An 18,057-nucleotide genomic window follows, 5' to 3' on the forward strand; every position below is an offset into this window, starting at 1 on the left:
CTTTAACTCACCCTCAAGAGTAGAAATTTGAGAGGATAAGTGGTCATGATAATCCCCTTGCAAGTATGCCTTCACTCTCTCCCAAGCATATTGGGAGCTATTATATGGCAAAGGTATAACACAGATAGAATTATATTGCCAATCACAATGTAAATTTTGGTGGGTAATGAATGCCTGCTGCTGATCGCCTAGCTGTTCAACTGTGGCTTCAAGAGCCTCCAGGTGAGACAAAATACTCTTACCAATATTTACTTGTTCTTGAAATTCATGGGTTACATTGTATATCATGTGGTTCACTACTGAGACTGTAAGAATAGATTCTGTCAGAGCGGCAGCTGCAGTAGCAGCAGTTGCTACTATTGTAATAGCTGAGATTAAAAAGGCAATTACAGTGGCCAGAAATATTTTTTTTTTTTTTTTTTTTTGAGTATGAGACAGTGCCTTTCTAAACAACTACAGGGTGGAATCCCCTTCCCAGCTACATGTTAAATTTACAGGGAGCCACAATTTTGCACACCATTTTAAGATCATAACATATGTTCTACTTAACTGTGTAACGTGTTGATGAAACAACCATGTAGCATACCAACTATTGGAAGAGACATTAATACTATAAAAAGATTGATTCTGCTCTATGTTAGGAACACCTTGCCCAAAGAAAAGTATATAACGGTGTGTAGTACAAATCAAGACTGTATCAGTAACATTATTGTGCAAGAAAAGGGTGTAGTTGCCACCTCTAGTAATGAACTCACCACGTGAAAGAACGTGTTCAAAAAAGGAAGTCTTAAGCTCCAAATTTGGGTATCAGCAGGGCTTAAAGCTTGTTCCCTTTTTGTTGTAATATTGGTCCCGAAAGCCCATACTGTGACCAGGTGATTTATGTTGGGGACCAGCCTCAACACCACCTGTAGGGTACCCGAAGTCTGGTGGTGATGAAGGAATGAGAAGAGACAAGTTAAGAGAGCATAAACGTGGGGCTAGAGGACCAGTGCAATTATGAGGCTGCAAAGGTGCAGAGCTCTGGTCTCCACACTATGTATTGAGTATGATCACTTAGATGTAAGAAGCAGATGTTCAGGGGTGAAATGGTGAAAGGGGGCAGTGTATCATACACCTAATCTATAGCAGTGGTGGTTTAGGTAAATTTTCTTTGTGCCAAAGCAGCATAAACTTAACTACTGATTTATTCTTTAACTTATTGGAGAGCAGATGTGGGAAGTGGACTGAACTAGGAGCCAGCATATCTGGCCACATTCCAATGCTTCAAAGGAGTATCTTTCTCTTTGAGCACAGTGTCTATAGATAAGAAAGCAGGTCACACTCTAGTCATGGGAACGTGATGGCAATAAGAGGCTTTCCTCCTCAGAGGCCTCCTGTGGCTTTCCACAACTTATTGTCCCATATTTTTATGGCCAGTTTATACAGACATCTCAAAAGCCTTTTTCCCAACAATGTAGCTATTGGAGGGACTCCCAAATCCAATAGTCTGATTTGCAGACACAAGATTACCATTAGGGCTCCAATCAAGTAAGGTGCCATTATCAAACAGAGCCCTTGGTGCAGCACAGATTGTTTGCACAGAGATCACTGGATGGCCTCAAACTTATATTGTCAGTCCCTACTCAGACGGCACATAGGAAGATCAGGCACTTGTGTAGCTTCATTAGAGACTTCAGTAAGATTGGTAGTAATAGCAGAAATAAAGGTCAAGTTTGTGAGCTTGGCATCCACTTTGGGCTGATAGTAAAGATACTCCTGAGGAATAAGATTAACAAACTTATCATATGCTATTATGGAAAAACAAAGAGGGGGATTACTAGACAAAAAAAGTCAAAGAGTCATTAAGTGTAATCCATCCCAAATTTTCAGTTAAGGGTTAAGACAGGGACATCCATCTACCTCCCGTCCAAGAAATATCATTAGATGACAAAGGCTGATCAGCATCCCACCATGAAATAACATTAAAAACAGGGAGATTCAGAACATGACTCCAATAAACATGTTCTTGAGCTGATCCCACTTGGCAAAAGACAAGAATTACCAGCCACCCCAACATCCATGTCTGTCTTACTTTCTCAGAAGTTTCCCCAATTACCGCCAGATACATAAGAAGCTGATTCTCTGCAGTTGCAGGGGCTCCCACAGCAGCAAGCTGGATAGATGCCTATTGATCCGATCTCTTTAGCTGTCCCCAGGCAATGTCAGGTGCCTTCTGAGTCATCACCAACATTGTCAAGCAATTCTCCAATGACAGTTTCTTCATCATCGGGAGGAGATTGTTCAGTGGTCTCCAACTCATAATATGGCTTTACTCGGTTTATGGGGATCCACTCTAATCCTCTAGTTCATGAAACACAAACCACACCTTGACTCAGTCACAGTGCCTCATAAGGTCCTTCCTAATTCCTTGTACAAATGTCTCAAATTAACACCTTTCTTTCTGTGACCTCGATTGGCTGCATCCTATGATCAATAACCATCTGGCCATCTTGTCCAATATTCAAAAAATTGAGGCCGGGCGCGGTGGCTCAAGCCTGTAATCCCAGCACTTTGGGAGGCCGAGGCAGGCGGATCCGCGAGGTCAGGTCGAGAACCATCCTGGCTAACACGGTGAAAACGTCTACTAAAAATACCATGGCAGGCTGAGGTGGCGGTAGCCTGTAGTCCCAGCTACTCGGGAGGCTAGGCAGAGAATGGCGTGAGCCGGGAGAGCTTTGCAGTGAGAGCTGAGATCGGCCACTGCACACTCCAGCCCTGAAGGCGACAGTGAACTCGATCCTCAAAGAGTAAATAAGACCTTCGCTATCTGTTCTTGAGGAGACAGCCCTATATTCCCCCTTTTTTGTTTATTAATATGTATTTTAAGAGTTAGATGGGCTCATTCAACAATGGACTCACCAGTTGAGTTATAGGGAATGCCAGTTTTATGTTGTATGTGCCAAAGTTGTAATGCTTATGCAAAGTAAGCACTGAGATAGAAAGGGCCATTATCAGTTTTTATGTGTGTAAGGCCTAGAGTCCTAATAGATTTAAAAAGATGAGTAATTGCATCTTTAGTTTTTTCTCCAGTCCAGGGGATAGCATGTGTCAAGCCTGTATAAGTGTCTGCAGAAAGGTGGAAGAATTTGAAACAGCCAAAGCGTGGATACTGAGTAACCCCATTTTGCCAGATAGCATTAGGCACCAGACCTCGTGGGTTGGCACCAAGTCCTAACAAAAAGGTTGAGAGAGAATGCCATTGGCAATCAGGACAAGTTGTAATAATCATGCAAGCTTGAGCAAGCATCAAATGAAACTGCTGTTTAAGACTGCTTGCGTTCTGATGAAAAAAAGAATGATCAGCTTGAGCTCACAAAAAGACAGGAGAGTCTGCAAACCAAATCTGTGGTCATACCAGAGCATCAGCTCGAGCATTCTCTTCTGATAAGGGACCAGGTAGCCCAGAATGAGAGCAAATATGTGTGATGTAAAGAGGGTGATGATGGGTACAGAGGAGCTCTTGCACTGTGATGAATAAAGCTAACAGGGACTCATTAGTAATGCCCTTCATGTATGCAAGATTTACATGAGTAATACAGTACACCACATAAGCGGAATCACTATATTTATGCCTTGGTGAGGAAAAGTTTGTAAGGCTAGCCAATAATCCCAGCACGACTTGTTGAAAAGGGTGTCCTTTCCCCACTTTATGTTTTTGTTTGCTTTGTTGAAGGTCAGTTGGCTGTAAGCATTTGGGTTTATTTCTGGGTTCTCTATTCTGTTCCATTGGTCTGTGTGCCTATTTTTACACTAGTACCATGCTGCTTTGGTGACTATGGCCTTATAGTATAGTTTGAAATCAGGTAGTGTGATGCCTCCAGCTTTTTTCTATTTGCTTAGTCTTGCTTTGGCTATGTAGGTGCTTTTCTGGTTCCATATAAATTTTAGAATTGTTTTATCTAACTATGTGAAGAATGATGGTGGTATTTTGATGGGGATTGAGTTGAATTTGCAGATTGTTTTCGGCAGTATGGTCATTTTCACAATATTGATTCTATCCATTAATGAGCATGGAATGTATTTCCATTTGTTTGTGTCATCTATGATTTCTTTTAGCAGTGTTTTGTAGTTCTTGTAGAGGTCTTTCAACTCCTTTGTTAGGTATATTCCTCAGTTTTTTTTATTTTTTGCAGCTATTGTGAAAGGGGTTGAGTTCTTGATTTGACTCTCCGCTTGGTCACTGTTGAAGTATAGAAGAGCTACTGATATGTATACATTAATTTTGTATCCTGAAACTTTTTCTGAATTATTTTGTTAGTTATAGGAGCTTTCTGGAGGAGTCCTTAGGGTTTTCAAGGTAAACAACAATATCATCAGCAAACAAGGACAGTTTGACTTCCTCTTTATCAATTTGGGTGCACTTTACCTCTTCCTCTTGTCTGATTGCTCTGGCTAAGATTTCTGGTACTATGTTAAAGAGGAGTGGTAAGAGTGAGCATCCTTGTCTTGTTCCCGTTCTCACGGGGAATGCTTTCAACTTTTCCCCATTCAGTATTATGTCAGCTGTGGTTTTGTCATAGATGGCTTTTATTACACTAAGTTATGTTCCCTGTATGCCAATTTTGTTGAGGGTTTTGATCATAAACGGATGCTGGATTTTGTCAAATGTTTTTCTGCATCTATTGAGATGATCATGTGATTTTTGTTTTTAATTCTGTTTATGTGGTGAATCACATTTATTGACTTGCGTATGTTAAACCATCCCTGAATCCCTGGTATAAAACCCACTTGATCATGGTGGATTCTCTTTTTGATATGTTGTTGAATTCAGTTACCTAGTATTTTGTTAAGGATTTTAGCATCTATGTTCATCAAGGATATCAGTCTGTAGTTTTCTTTTTTGGTTGTGTCCTTTCCTGGTTTTGGTATTAGGATAATGCTGGCTTCATAGAATGAATTAGGGAGGATTCCTTCTTTCTCTGTCTTGTGGAATAATATCAAAGGGATTGGCATCAGTTCTTTGAATGTCTGGTAGAATTCTTCTTTGAATCCATCTGGTCCCGAACTTTTTTTTGGTGGTAATATTTAAATTACCTTTTCGTTCTCACTGCTTCTTATTCATCTGTTCAGGGTGTCTAATTCTTCCTGATTTAAACTAGGAAGGTTGTATTTTTCCATGAATTTATTCAGCTCTTCTAGGTTTTTTAGTTTATGTGCATAAAGGTGTTCATAATAGTCTTGAATGATCTTTTGTATTTCAGTGGTGTCAGTTGTAATATCTCCTGTTTCATTTCTCTGTGAGGTTATTTGGATTTTCTCTCTTCTTTTCTTGGTTAATCTTGCTAATGGTCAATCTTATTTACTTTTTCAAAGAACCAGCTTTCTGTTTCATTTATCTATTGTACTGTTTTTGTTGTTGTTGTTGTTTCCATTTTGTTTAGTTCTGCTCTGATCTCAATTATTTCCTTTATTCTGCTGGGTTTGGGTTTAGTTTATTCTTGTTTCTCTAGTTCCTTGAGGGGTGACCTTAGATTGTCTGTGCTCTTTCAGATTTTTTGATGTGGGAGTTTAGGGCTATAAACTTTCCTCTTGCTCCATCTTGGCTGTATTTCAGAGGTTTTGAGAGGTTGTGTCATTATTGTCATTCAGTTCAGAGAATTTTTTAATTTCGATCTTGATTTCCATTTTGACTTAAAACACTGTTAGAACTTATAAGTGAATGCAGTGAAGTAGCAAAATACAAAATCAACATACAAAAATAAGTAATGTTTGTGTACACTAACAATGAGCTATCGAAAAATAAGAAAACAATCTAATTTACAATAGCATCAAGCATAATAAATGCTTAGGAATAAATTTAACAAAAGAGAGAAAATGTATACACTGATAAGTATGATGAAATAACATGTAGAAAATACAAATAAATGTAAATCTACCTTATGTTCATCAATTGGAAGAAATAAAATGTCTATATTATTGAAGCAATCTACAAATTCAACATTGGCTTTTGCATAAAGTTTGAGCTAAGTCCTCAAAAACAATTGTAACAAAAATACAAATTGACACATGGGACCTAATTAAACTAGAGAGTTTCTGCACAGCAAAAGAAACTATCAACAGAGTACATAGGCAACCAAAAGAATGTGAAAAAATATTCACAAAGTATGCATCCAACAAAGGTATAATATTCAGAATCTATAAGAAATTTAACAAATTAACAATCAAAAAACAAATAACCTTATTTTTAAAAGTGTGCAAAGGGCATGAATAGACACTTCTCAGAAGACATACAAGCAGCCACCAAACATACGAAAAAAATTCATCACTAATGATCCGAGAAATGCAAATTAAAACCACAATGAGATACCATCTCACACCAGTCAGAATGACTGAAACAGTCAAATTATGAAAAAGAAAAAAAAAAGAAACCGATTCTGGCAAGGCTGCAGAGAAAATGGAATGCCTATACACCATGGGTGGGATTGTAAATCAGTTCAGCTACTGTAAAAGGCAGTTTGCAGATTTTTTTCAAAGAACTTAAAACAGAGGTACCACTTAACCCAGAAATTCATTTACTGGGTAAATACCCAAACAAAAATAGATCATTATACCAAAAAAATACATGCACTTGTATGTTCATTACAACACTATTCACAATAGCAAAGACATAGAATCAACCTAGGTGCCCATCAACAGTGGATCCAATTTTAAAAAGTGATACATACACTTCCTGGAATACTATGCAGCCATTAAAAAGAATGAAATTGTGTCCTTTGCTGCATAATGGTTGGAATTGGAGGCCATAATTCTAAGTGAATTAATGCAGAAAGAGAAAAGCAAATACTCCATATTCTTACTTGTAAGTAGGAGCTAAACATTGAACACACATTTACATACACATGGGAACAGACTGCAGACATGAGAAGGCATGGGTTGAAAAACTACCTACTGGGTACTATGGTCACTACCTAAGTGGAATAGGCCCATGTACCAAACCTGCATGTGTACTCCTTGTAGCTAAAATAAAAGTTGAAACTAAAAAAAAAAAAACAACAACAACAACAAAAGCAAGAATTCTTATCAAAATTTAAATGACATTTTTCCAGAAGTAGAAAAAAAAAATCCTAAAGTTAGCATGGACCCAAAAAAGATTTCAAATAGCCAATGCAATCTTGAACAAAAAGAACATACTATCTCATTTCAAAACCTACTTCAATGCTTTCATAATCGAAACAGCATGGTAGTAGCATATAAGCAGACACATATATTAATAGAGGAAAGGATACAGTAATAAATCCACCCATTTACAGTCAACTTATTTTCTAAGATAGCAAGAGCACACAATGGGGAAAATAGATTGTCTTCAACAAATTTTGCTGGGAAAATGGAATATCCACATGAAGAAGAATGACATTATATTCTCATCTCACACTCTATGCAAAAACTCACTTAAAATGAATTAAAGAGTTAAATATAAGACTTGAAATTGCAAAATTACTAAAAAAAATACAGAAAAAATGTATCATGGCATTTGTCTGGGCAACGATTTTTAGATATGATTCCCAAAGCATAGGCAACAAAAGCAAAAATAGACAAATAGTGTTGTATCAAACTACAAAGCTTCTGTACAGCAAAGAAAATAGTGAACAAAATGAACTTTTGGAATAGAATAATTGAAACCATACATTCAATAAATGATAAATATCTAAAATACATAAAAAACCTCAAACAACTCAATAGTAAGATAATAATACTAATAACCCAAATTAAAATGGGCAAAGGACCTGAATAACGTTTCTTAAAAGAACACAGACAAATAGCTAATGGGTATATTTTTTAAGTGTTTCACATCACTAATCATCAGGAACATGCAAATTGAAACCACAATGAGATATCACCTCACATCTGTTAAAATGACTATTATAAAAAAGTTGAAAGATAACAAATGTTGGAGAAGATGTAGAGAAAGGTGTACTCTACACAGTTTGCAGTAACATTATTTAGTGCAGCCATCATGGAAAACAGTATAGAGTTTCATCAAAAAATTAAAAATTGAACTATCATGTAATCCAGCAATCCATTAATGGGTACATATCCAAATGGCATGTATCAGTACTTCAAGGAGATGTCTGCACTTTCATAAGAACACATTGCTGGTGGAAATGTAAAAGTGTAGTCATTTTGGAAAACAATGTGGAATCTATGAAAGTCTTACTCATAAAAAAGAGAGAGTGAAATAATGATTACCAGAGGCTGCAAAGTTGGGAGACTGGGTCAAAGTTGGTCAAAGGAAAGAAAATACCAGTTACCAGAAAGAATTTCAAGAGATCTATTGTGCTTCATATTTCTTTTTCTTTTTCTTTTTTTTTTTTTTTTTTGAGACAGTCTCATTCATTGCCCAGGTTGGAGCTCAGTGGCATGGTCTCGGCTCACCACAACCTCCACCTCCTGGATTCAAGGGATTCTTCTGCCTCAGCCTCCCAAGTAGTTGGGACTACAAGCGCCCACCACCATACCTGGCTAAATTTTTTTTGTATTTTTAGAAGACATGGGGTTTCACTATGTTAGCCAGGATGGTCTCGATCTCCTGATCTTGTGATGCCCACCTCAGCCTCCCAAAGTGCTGGGATTACAGGCGTGAACCACCTCACCCAGCGATTCAAATTTCTTTAACATGTATGTTAAATAGTTTTGTTTAGCCTTTTTACAATGTACACATATATCAAAACATGTTGTATACCATAAATATATACATTTTTACTTATCAATAAAATATAAAACTACATCTTACACAATTTTAAGTAATGAAGTTGGTATATAATCCCTGATACAGTGCAATGAGAAAAAAGGCCCTTCATACTGTGATATTCTTCCCTCTCCTAAAAAAATTCCAAGCTAATTATAAGACAGACACAATTGTGAAACCCTGTCTCTACTAAAAAATACAAAAAACTAGCCAGGCGAGGTGGCAGGTGCTTGTAGTCCCAGCTACTTGGGAGGCTGAGCCAGGAGAATGGCATGAACCCGGGAGGCGGAGCTTGCAGTGAGCTGAGATCTGGCCACTGCACTCCAGCCTGGGCGACAGAGCGAGACTCCGTCTCAAAAAAAAAAAAAAAGAAAGAAAGACACAATTAAATTGGTGGATATTCTACAAATAGCTGACTACACTTGTCAAAACTGTCAAAGTCAAGAAAATAGGAAAATATTGAAAACCTGTCTTAGAATGAAGAAAACTCAGAAAGTATAAGGAATAAATTTTAAAAAGGATCTTGATTGGAGCCCTGAGCCATAAAAGAACATTAGAAAGAAAACCACTAAAATCTAAATAAAGTCTGTAGTTTAGTTAGTAGCAGTATGTTGATGTTAATTTCTTCGTCTTGAGAGATGTACCACAGTTATGGAAGAGGTTAACATAGGAAATCTCGTTGAAGGGAATTCCTTACTCTCTTTGCAACTCATTTTGACCAGAGCAAAGGTCTACAGCTGCCAGGGCTGGGCATTTTTACTCCAAGAGTTTGTCAATCTTAATTCACAGAATAGAAATGCATTAGTAATTTGTGTAATGAATGCATTCATTCTCTAATTTCTATCATTTTGCATGAATTGAATTTGCATTGCCAGACCAAAATGTTCCGTTTTAGAGTAAAATAGTTTACAAATGGAGTTTGTCCCCAAATCACTTTAAACCCTTCAGTCCATGAATAGTAATCCTGGCTGTGATAAGTTCTTACCCAAACACTCTACTGTCTAGGAATGAGTGCCATTTTCCTTCAGAAAATAAGTGGTGCTATTAACTAACTTCCCCATGGCCTTGTAGGTGGTATATTCCCAGAGCATCATGGATTATAATTTTACTTGGCTTAATAAAATTGACAGAAATATGTCCTTTCACCTATGTCAGACATGTCCCAAAATCTTTCACTCAGAGAGATGGCCTGTCTTCCACACACTGTCCTTTAATGTAATGTCAAACATTTCATAATACATAGAATGTATGTGTTCACCAATATGTAACTATGAACAAATAATGTATGTCCAGGTATGAACAATAAATGGGGTAGTTACATACTTTACAAATTTAATATAATCGCTTAGAAAAATTAGAGTGAATTGCCTCTGTCCTGACACTATCCACAGACTATCACATCATGGGTGGCCACTCTGTGTTTTATCTGTAACAACAACCACAACAAGCCACTGCAAGTTGTGTTGCTTCTATTTTGGAAGTAGTTTCACATTCCAGGTACCATACATACCTAGATCCCCTGTCCATCAGGGGACATGAAATTTAAACTTTAGCTTGGGGTGTAGCTCCCATAGTAGGGGTGGCAGGGCCACAAACACCACACTGGAAAAGCACAATAAAAAGACTTCTTACCTTCAAGTGGCTTCAGAGTCATAAAATGTATTTTTAACAACCTCATTCAATTACATAATCAGAAGTCCTGGGAAGCTCAGTCATTTACAAAACAATGTATTATTCTTAAGTAATTTTATATTTACAGAAATTATTTAAATCAACAAAGGAAAAAGAAATCAAAAACAAAAACAAACCTGAACTAAACCAGCAACAGCGGTCTTGGGGAAGATCAGAACTCAGAGTTGCTATATTATCTCAAATGTCCAGCTCCCACCCTAAAAATTATGAAACATGCAAACAAATGAGAGTGAGGCCTATACATGGGAAGGAAAAATAGTCAATCAAAGGGAGGAGTGGGGGGAATTTGATGGGATCCCACCTTGCTGGAGAAAGATGAGCAAAGAATGGTTTTATCTGGCCCCACCAGTTTGTTTCCTGGAGAGAATGTTTATAGTTTTTTCTCTCTTTCCAATTTACCTGCAGTTTGGCCATTGATATTTCCAGTCACCCCATGCAGGATTTTAACTGCACCACACACATATTATGTAAATATTTAATCACTTCAGGAAATTGCGTCTCTGCAAAGGTCCATTATTAGTAGGTGAGCCCATCCCCACTTTAAGCGTGAAGGGAAAGGTTGTAAGTGATTTGCCAAAGTGAGATAGCTAGAAAGCAGCACAACCATGCTCACTGTTGACCTCAAACTCAAGCATCTACCTGTCCACAAAACATCTGCCCTCAGAGCTCAAACACTGCAAATGCCAAGGTTCTGTTTCTGAGCTCCTAACTCTTCACTCCTCTCCCCATTCTCATCCCCAGTATTGCTTTTTCTGAACCTTCCTGGTCTTCACCTTTTGCCCAGTTTCTCAGGACAAACCCTTATGTGATTCTTACATCATCCCTTCAACAGCCTCATCCACTGAAGGAAGAAACCTGGCAAATCTACCTTCAAAATACATCCTGAGGCCAGTGTCTCCTCATGGCCTCCATCACTTACTCTAAGCAACCACCTTCTCTCACATGAAACGCTAAAAACAACCCCACACCATTAGATGCTTGAGGTCTGACCCTTTGACCTCCACTAGCTTCTAGTCATCAAAGGCTTTCCAAAACTTAAATTAGGTTATGCCCTTCCTTCTGTGGTTTCTGCCACACTTCAAATACATTCTGAAGCAAAGGCCATGCTTGCTTGCTCTATGTGACCTGATCCCTAGTTATATCTAGGCCTTTATTACCCACTGTTGTCCCATTGCTCACTGTGCTCCAACACACAAGCTAAAAAGTTTGTCACTGTGGATGGCAGGCTTCTTTTATTTTCACAGTCTTAGCATTTTCTGCTCCCTCCAGCTAAGACATTCTTCTCACACAGATCCACTGGGTCCCTCCCTTACATGATTTTGTGCTCTGATTAACTGTCAGATCTTCAGGGAGGCCTTCCCTGCAACTCACCTAAAGCACTCCCCTTTTTATTTATAATTCTTTATTTCTCTTCATACTGCAAAGCACCACCTGGCAAAATGTCACCTTTTTATTTCTGCACTATGTTTTGCACGTCTTCCCATTTAATGAACACTCACGGTGAGCAGGATCTTCGTCCCTTTTGTCCTCTGCGATAGACCTGGTGCTCAAGTGTGGATAACAGCTGCTGAAGAAGCCCAAGATCTTCATATATGTTATGGTTGTTGAGTTAATAAATGAAAAATAAAGTGAGCAAATAAAGAGAATTGGACCACAGACAAAAGCCCACGGGCATGCAACCTCATGGTAATCTTCGAATTATTCATTTTGTAAAAGAGCTATACTTCTTACATTATTGTCACATTATGACCTCCCTTGTAGTCTTTTGATTTGAGACAGAGTCTTGCTCTGTCACCCAGGCTGGAGTGCAGTGGCACGATCTTGGCTCTCTGCAACCTCTGCCTCCTGGGTTCATGCCATTCTCCTGCCTCAGTCTCCTGAGTAGCTGGGACTACAGGCACCCGCCACCACGCCCGGCTAATTTTTTATATTTTTAGTAGAGATGGGGTTTCACTGTGTTAGCCAGGATGGTCTCGATCTCCTGACTTTGTGATCTGCCCTCCTTGGCCTCCCAGAGTGCTGGGATTACAGGCGTGAGCCACCGCACCTGGCCTTAGTCTTTTGGTTTTGATTTATGAATTCCTATTGTTCAAAGGGAGGCATCTAAGTTGTGCAGCATCTAAACTGAAGTTAAGGTATCAGGCACATTGTGATCAAGCCAGGGGCCTTCGGTTGCACATGGAGGTGTAGCTAGTGTTTTTGTTTGGGCCCCAAAAGAAAAAGTAAGTGATGAGGAGGGAAGGTGTGGATCCCAAACCGACTTTATGCATTTTCCAGCTTTGTGACTTTGAGCAAATGATTCAAGACTCTGTACTTCATTTGTAAAAAAAGATGGTGATAAAATGGTCACCTTACAGCTGATTACGAGAGTCCTATTGTAGCTCATTGGACTAGTCTACCATTTAGCTTTCATTAAAGATTCCTGCCATTGCAATTATTCAGGAGAAGAGGAATCTCAAGAAAGATCACCAGATTCACCTTTCCTTTATTTACTTTTTTTTTTTTTTTTTGGAGACACAGTATTGCTCTGTTGCCCAGGATGGAGTGCAATGTCATGATCTTACCTCACTGCAAACTCTGCCCCCAGGTTCAAGTGATTCTCATGCCTCAGCCTCCCTAATAGTTGGGACTACAGGCACACACCACCATGCCCAGCTAATTTTTGTATTTTTAGTAGAGATGGGCTTTTGCCATCTTGGCCAGGCTGGTCTTGAACTTCTGGCCTCAAGTGATTCACCAGCTTTGGCCTCCCAAAGTGCTGGGATTACAGGCATGAGCCATCGTGCCCAGCCACACAGAAATTTTTTATGTAGAAAATCCTAAAGATTGTACACACAGAAAAAAAAAAAAGAGTTGGAACTAATAAATTAAGCAAACGTACAAGACACAAAACCAACATGCAATAATCAATCGCATTTTTATACAGTAACAGTAAATAATCTGAAAAACATTAATGAAACAATGCCATGAATAATAGCATAGAAAAGAATAAAATACTTAGGAATTAATTAAAAAGGCCAAAAAAGTACATGTAAAAACTACAAATTGTTGCTCAAAGAAATTTAAAGATATACAAATAAGTGGATGCACATCTTGTGTTCATGAGTTGGAAGACTTAATGTTGTTAAAATGTTGATACTACTCAAAATTATCTACAAATTTAATGCAATCCCTACCAAAATCCCAATGACATTTATTTTCACAGAAATAGAAAGTACCCTCCTACAATTCAAATGGAATATCAAGAAATTTCAAATTGCCAAAACAATTAAAAAAGAAAAACTAATTTGCAAGTCTCACTTTTCCCGATTTCAAAAGTTACTCAAAGTTATAGTTATCAAAACAGTGTGATACTGGCATAAAGGCAAACATACACACCAATGGAACAAAATAGTGAGCCCAAAAATATATCCTCACATATATAATAAAATGATTTTCAGCAAGGTGCCAAAATTACTCAATGGGGAAAGAAAGTCTTTGCAAAAATAGTGCTGGGAAAACTAAGTATACAACATGTAGAAGTATGAAGTTAGACCCCATGTACAAATGAAATCAAAATGAATCGAAGAGCTAAACCTAAACAACTCTTAGAAGAAAATATAGAGCAAATGCTTCAAAACACTGAATTACACAATGGTTTATGGAATACAACAAAATGAGCATGGCCAACAAAACAAAAAGACATTCGATTTCAACAAATCAAACATGTGTTTCCCTTAGGAAACACTGTAAATGGACTAGAAAGGCAACACACAGAATTGTAGAAAATATTCACAAGTCATATACTTGGCATGGTATTGATATCAAGAATTTACAAAGAAAAAGAGATCTTCCTCAAGAGGCTATAGGGCATCTAAAATCTCAATAGCTAACATCATACTTTATGATAAAAGACTGAATGCTTTCTCTCTAAGATCACTGACAAAACAAATATCATGCTCTCACCACTTCTATTCAACAAGGGAAGGGAGGTGCTACCAGAGAAATCAGGATAGGAAGTAAAGTACTCCAGGTTTTAAAAGGTCATACACACATAGCTCCCAGGAAAGATACAAAATCACAGACTTTTTCACTGCACATATAGGTGAGTGCAGCCAGACACAAACACACAAGCTCATTAATCCTCAGAGATGGCCATCCAAGGACACCAACAAACACTCAGATAGACACACACACACAACTCAGGCCTCTGTTCCCTTCAGCCCTGGCATCTCACTTTTTAATAGTAACCACCATCTGTGTTTTTTACTTACATCTCTCATTTGTTGTTTCCTAGTATATCAGGTTTAGGTAGACAGAATCTTTGCTGTGTTGTATTTACAGCAGAACCTACTAGAAGAAGTGTTACACAGAAGAAAGTTTATACTTAATGAATCACTGGGCGTATGTGCGCACGCGCACACACACACATATGCACACACTAGTTTTACATAAATCTTATCCACTTTCACTTGATTCCTCACATAGTAGATTGTTCTTAACCCCATACTATGTAGCAGACAGCTGCCTCCTGCACCCCAAACTAGTTCCCAAAGGTTAATTTACCAATATGAGTTGAAAATGAAAACTTGCACAGAGATTTTTGTAGTAGTACTCATAATTTTTAAAATTTGCCAGCAACTAAGATGAAGATGTGGTCACCAAGGCTAGAAGTACGAAACAAATGCACAAACATGAATTCTACTTCTATAAACTTGCAAAAAGACATCTTATAAAGACATTTAAGGAAAAAATCCATTTACAATAGCACCCAAAAAATAAATACGTAGGAATAAATTTAACAAAGGAGGTACAAAACTTACACTCTAAAAACTACAAACCTTGTTGAAAGAAGCAACAAATCTAAATCAATGGAAAACCATTCCATGCTAATGGATCAGTAGGCTTAATATTATTTAGATGACAATAACTGCCCCCAGAAATTTTCAAATTTAATACACTCACTATCAGGATGCAGGTACCTTGTAGAAATTCAAAATTGATCCTGAAATTTAAGTGGAATTACAAATGCAAACAATCTCAAAAGGCAGCAAAGTACAAAGACTCAAACTTCACAATTTTAAAACTTGCATCAAAGCAGCAGTAATTAAAATAGTGTAGTAATGGCACAAGGACAGTCATTTAGATTAATGAAATATGGTGGAGAGCCCAGGGAGCATAAGGTCAGCAAAATGACAGAGTGAGACCCTCCAAATAGTTGTTCCTGAAGAGAAACATGAAAAAACAAACAGAACTGTTGGAAATAACCTTGTCAAAACTATTCAAAACTGTCAAAGATTTATAGCAACCATGTGAATGCAAAGTCAAGAAACACAGTAAAAATACAAGGAAAGCCTTGGTCGATATTTACTTGTTGTTGCCCTAATGCTTCCTTAGCTCGCTGCCAGTTTTAAACATAGCAAGCTGAGTTCCCAGCTTGGGATCTTGGCTACTGGTTCCAGAGGGAGTGGAACAGCCCTTATTTGCAAATGATTACATTTTTATATTATGATATTTATGAAGATAACTCAAAGGCCTGAAACAAGTATCTTTTCACTGTTTTACCTCAGTCAGAACTTACAAGACTTGCTTGAAAATGTTGTTAAGTAAACAAAAAGCCTGCAGTCTTCTGAAACAATAGATTATGGTTGACACATAGAACAGACTACCTAAAGCAAGCTTGTCCAACCTGTGGCCCATAGGCCGCATGCAGCCTGGGATGGCTTTGAGTGCAGCCCAACACAAACTTGTAAACTTTCTTAAAACATTATGAGACTTTTCGAGATTTATTTATTTATTTATTTTTAGCTCACCAGCTATCATTAGTGGTGGTGTATTTTATGTGTGGCTCAAGACAATTCTTTTTCCACTGTGGCCCAGGGCAGTCAAAATATTGGACACCCCGAACTAAAGTCTGGGAAAAAAAGCTTGAATAGAAATTTCTTTTAGAAATTAAGATACTCAAATGCACCCACGTATACATGGAAGTTCAGAAAATTATGTGCATTTTCAATAATAAAAAAAAAACCTCACTTTCAGAAAACACCAGAGAAAGAGAACACTAGGCCCAGTTCAGCAGGAAGTAAAGGCTGAAGCAGAGTATTAAACAGGCTGACTGTGTGTTAAAGAATTCCTCCAACACAAATCCATTGATGAAAACTGGAAGATGTAGTTTTTTATTGTTGGCTGCTTCATTTTCTTTTTCATCTTCTAGCATTTAAAAAAAATCTGTGTCAAAACACTGGCCAAATACAAATGAAAAAATCAGATTTCAGTGACTGCACACAACTATTAATACAGTCTCTATAAAAATACTTTGGAAAAGTCACCAAGCAACTGGAAATGACAGCCTTCAACAAGCAGGAAAAGCAAACACTGGAGAATGGGGAGCAATTGATTTCCAGAATTATCCCATTATAATACTCAAATTTCCACTTTTCAAGAACAGAAACTTAGGAAGAACACAAAGAATCAGGAAAATAGGGTTCATGAATGGGAGAACACCCTGAAGATAAAACTTCTCTGAGAAACCCCAGACATTAGACTTACTAGATAAAAACTTTAAATCACATCTTAAATTTATAATTAATACATATGCATCTAAAACAGAAGGTCAAAATACATTAGGTACCAGAAGTATAGTAACTTATCCCTATAGTCTCAGCTACTCAGGGGGACTGGGGTAGAAGAATTGCATTAGACCAGGAGTGTGAGATTAGCCTGGGCAACTTAGTGAGACCTTGTCTTTAAATTTTTTTTAAATAAAAAGTCAAAACTTTTAAAACTGAAAAAAAAGGAGAAAAATCCACAACAACATGCTTATAACAATAATCAACAGATTAACAAGGCAGAAACTCAGTAATCATATAGTTTAACTCAACAGCAACATTACTTGACTGGATTTAATTGATATTTATAGAATATTTTAACCAACCACAGCAAAGTACACATTTTTCTCCAAGTCACAGCATTCTGAGACCACATTCTGAGTCATAAAACACAAGTTAACAAGTGTAAAAGACTATTAAACATATAAAGTAGACTCTAAAAATATATTAAAATTACACTAGAATGTGATAACAGAAATACTTAGCTGGAAGGCCTTCAAATAATTAAAGATTAAGCCACAAAGTTCTAAGTAACACAAGTTTCAAAGAAAAGTCTCTAGAGAAATTTAATTTTTTAAAGGGAAATAACTAGAAATATATTATATGAAAAGTTGTGGAATGCAGCAGAAGCAGCTCTTAGGAGAAAAGTTAAGGCATTGAAGGCATGTGCTAGAAAAAAAAGTCTAAAATCAATAACCTAACCTTCCATTTTAGAAAACTAGAGAAAGAAAAGAAAGGTAAACCTAAATCAAGCAAAGAAAAATAACAACTAGAGAAGACACCAATAAAACTGCACACAGAAAGTCACCAAAAATCAATAAGAAGAAAAGCTGGTTTTTCATAAACATCAATAAAATTGATAAACCTATAGGCAGGCTAAAAAATAAGAAGACACAGAAATCACTGTGCCAGAAATGAAAGAGGGCCTATTACTACTAATCCTATGAACATTAAAATGACCATAAAGAAATATTATGGGCCGGACGTGGTGGCTCAAGCCTATAATCCCAGCACTTTGGGAGGCCGAGACGGGTGGATCACGAGGTCAGG

The sequence above is a fragment of the Papio anubis genome, chromosome 16 (assembly GCF_008728515.1).
Source record: "Papio anubis isolate 15944 chromosome 16, Panubis1.0, whole genome shotgun sequence".
NCBI classification, from domain to species: domain Eukaryota; kingdom Metazoa; phylum Chordata; class Mammalia; order Primates; family Cercopithecidae; genus Papio; species Papio anubis.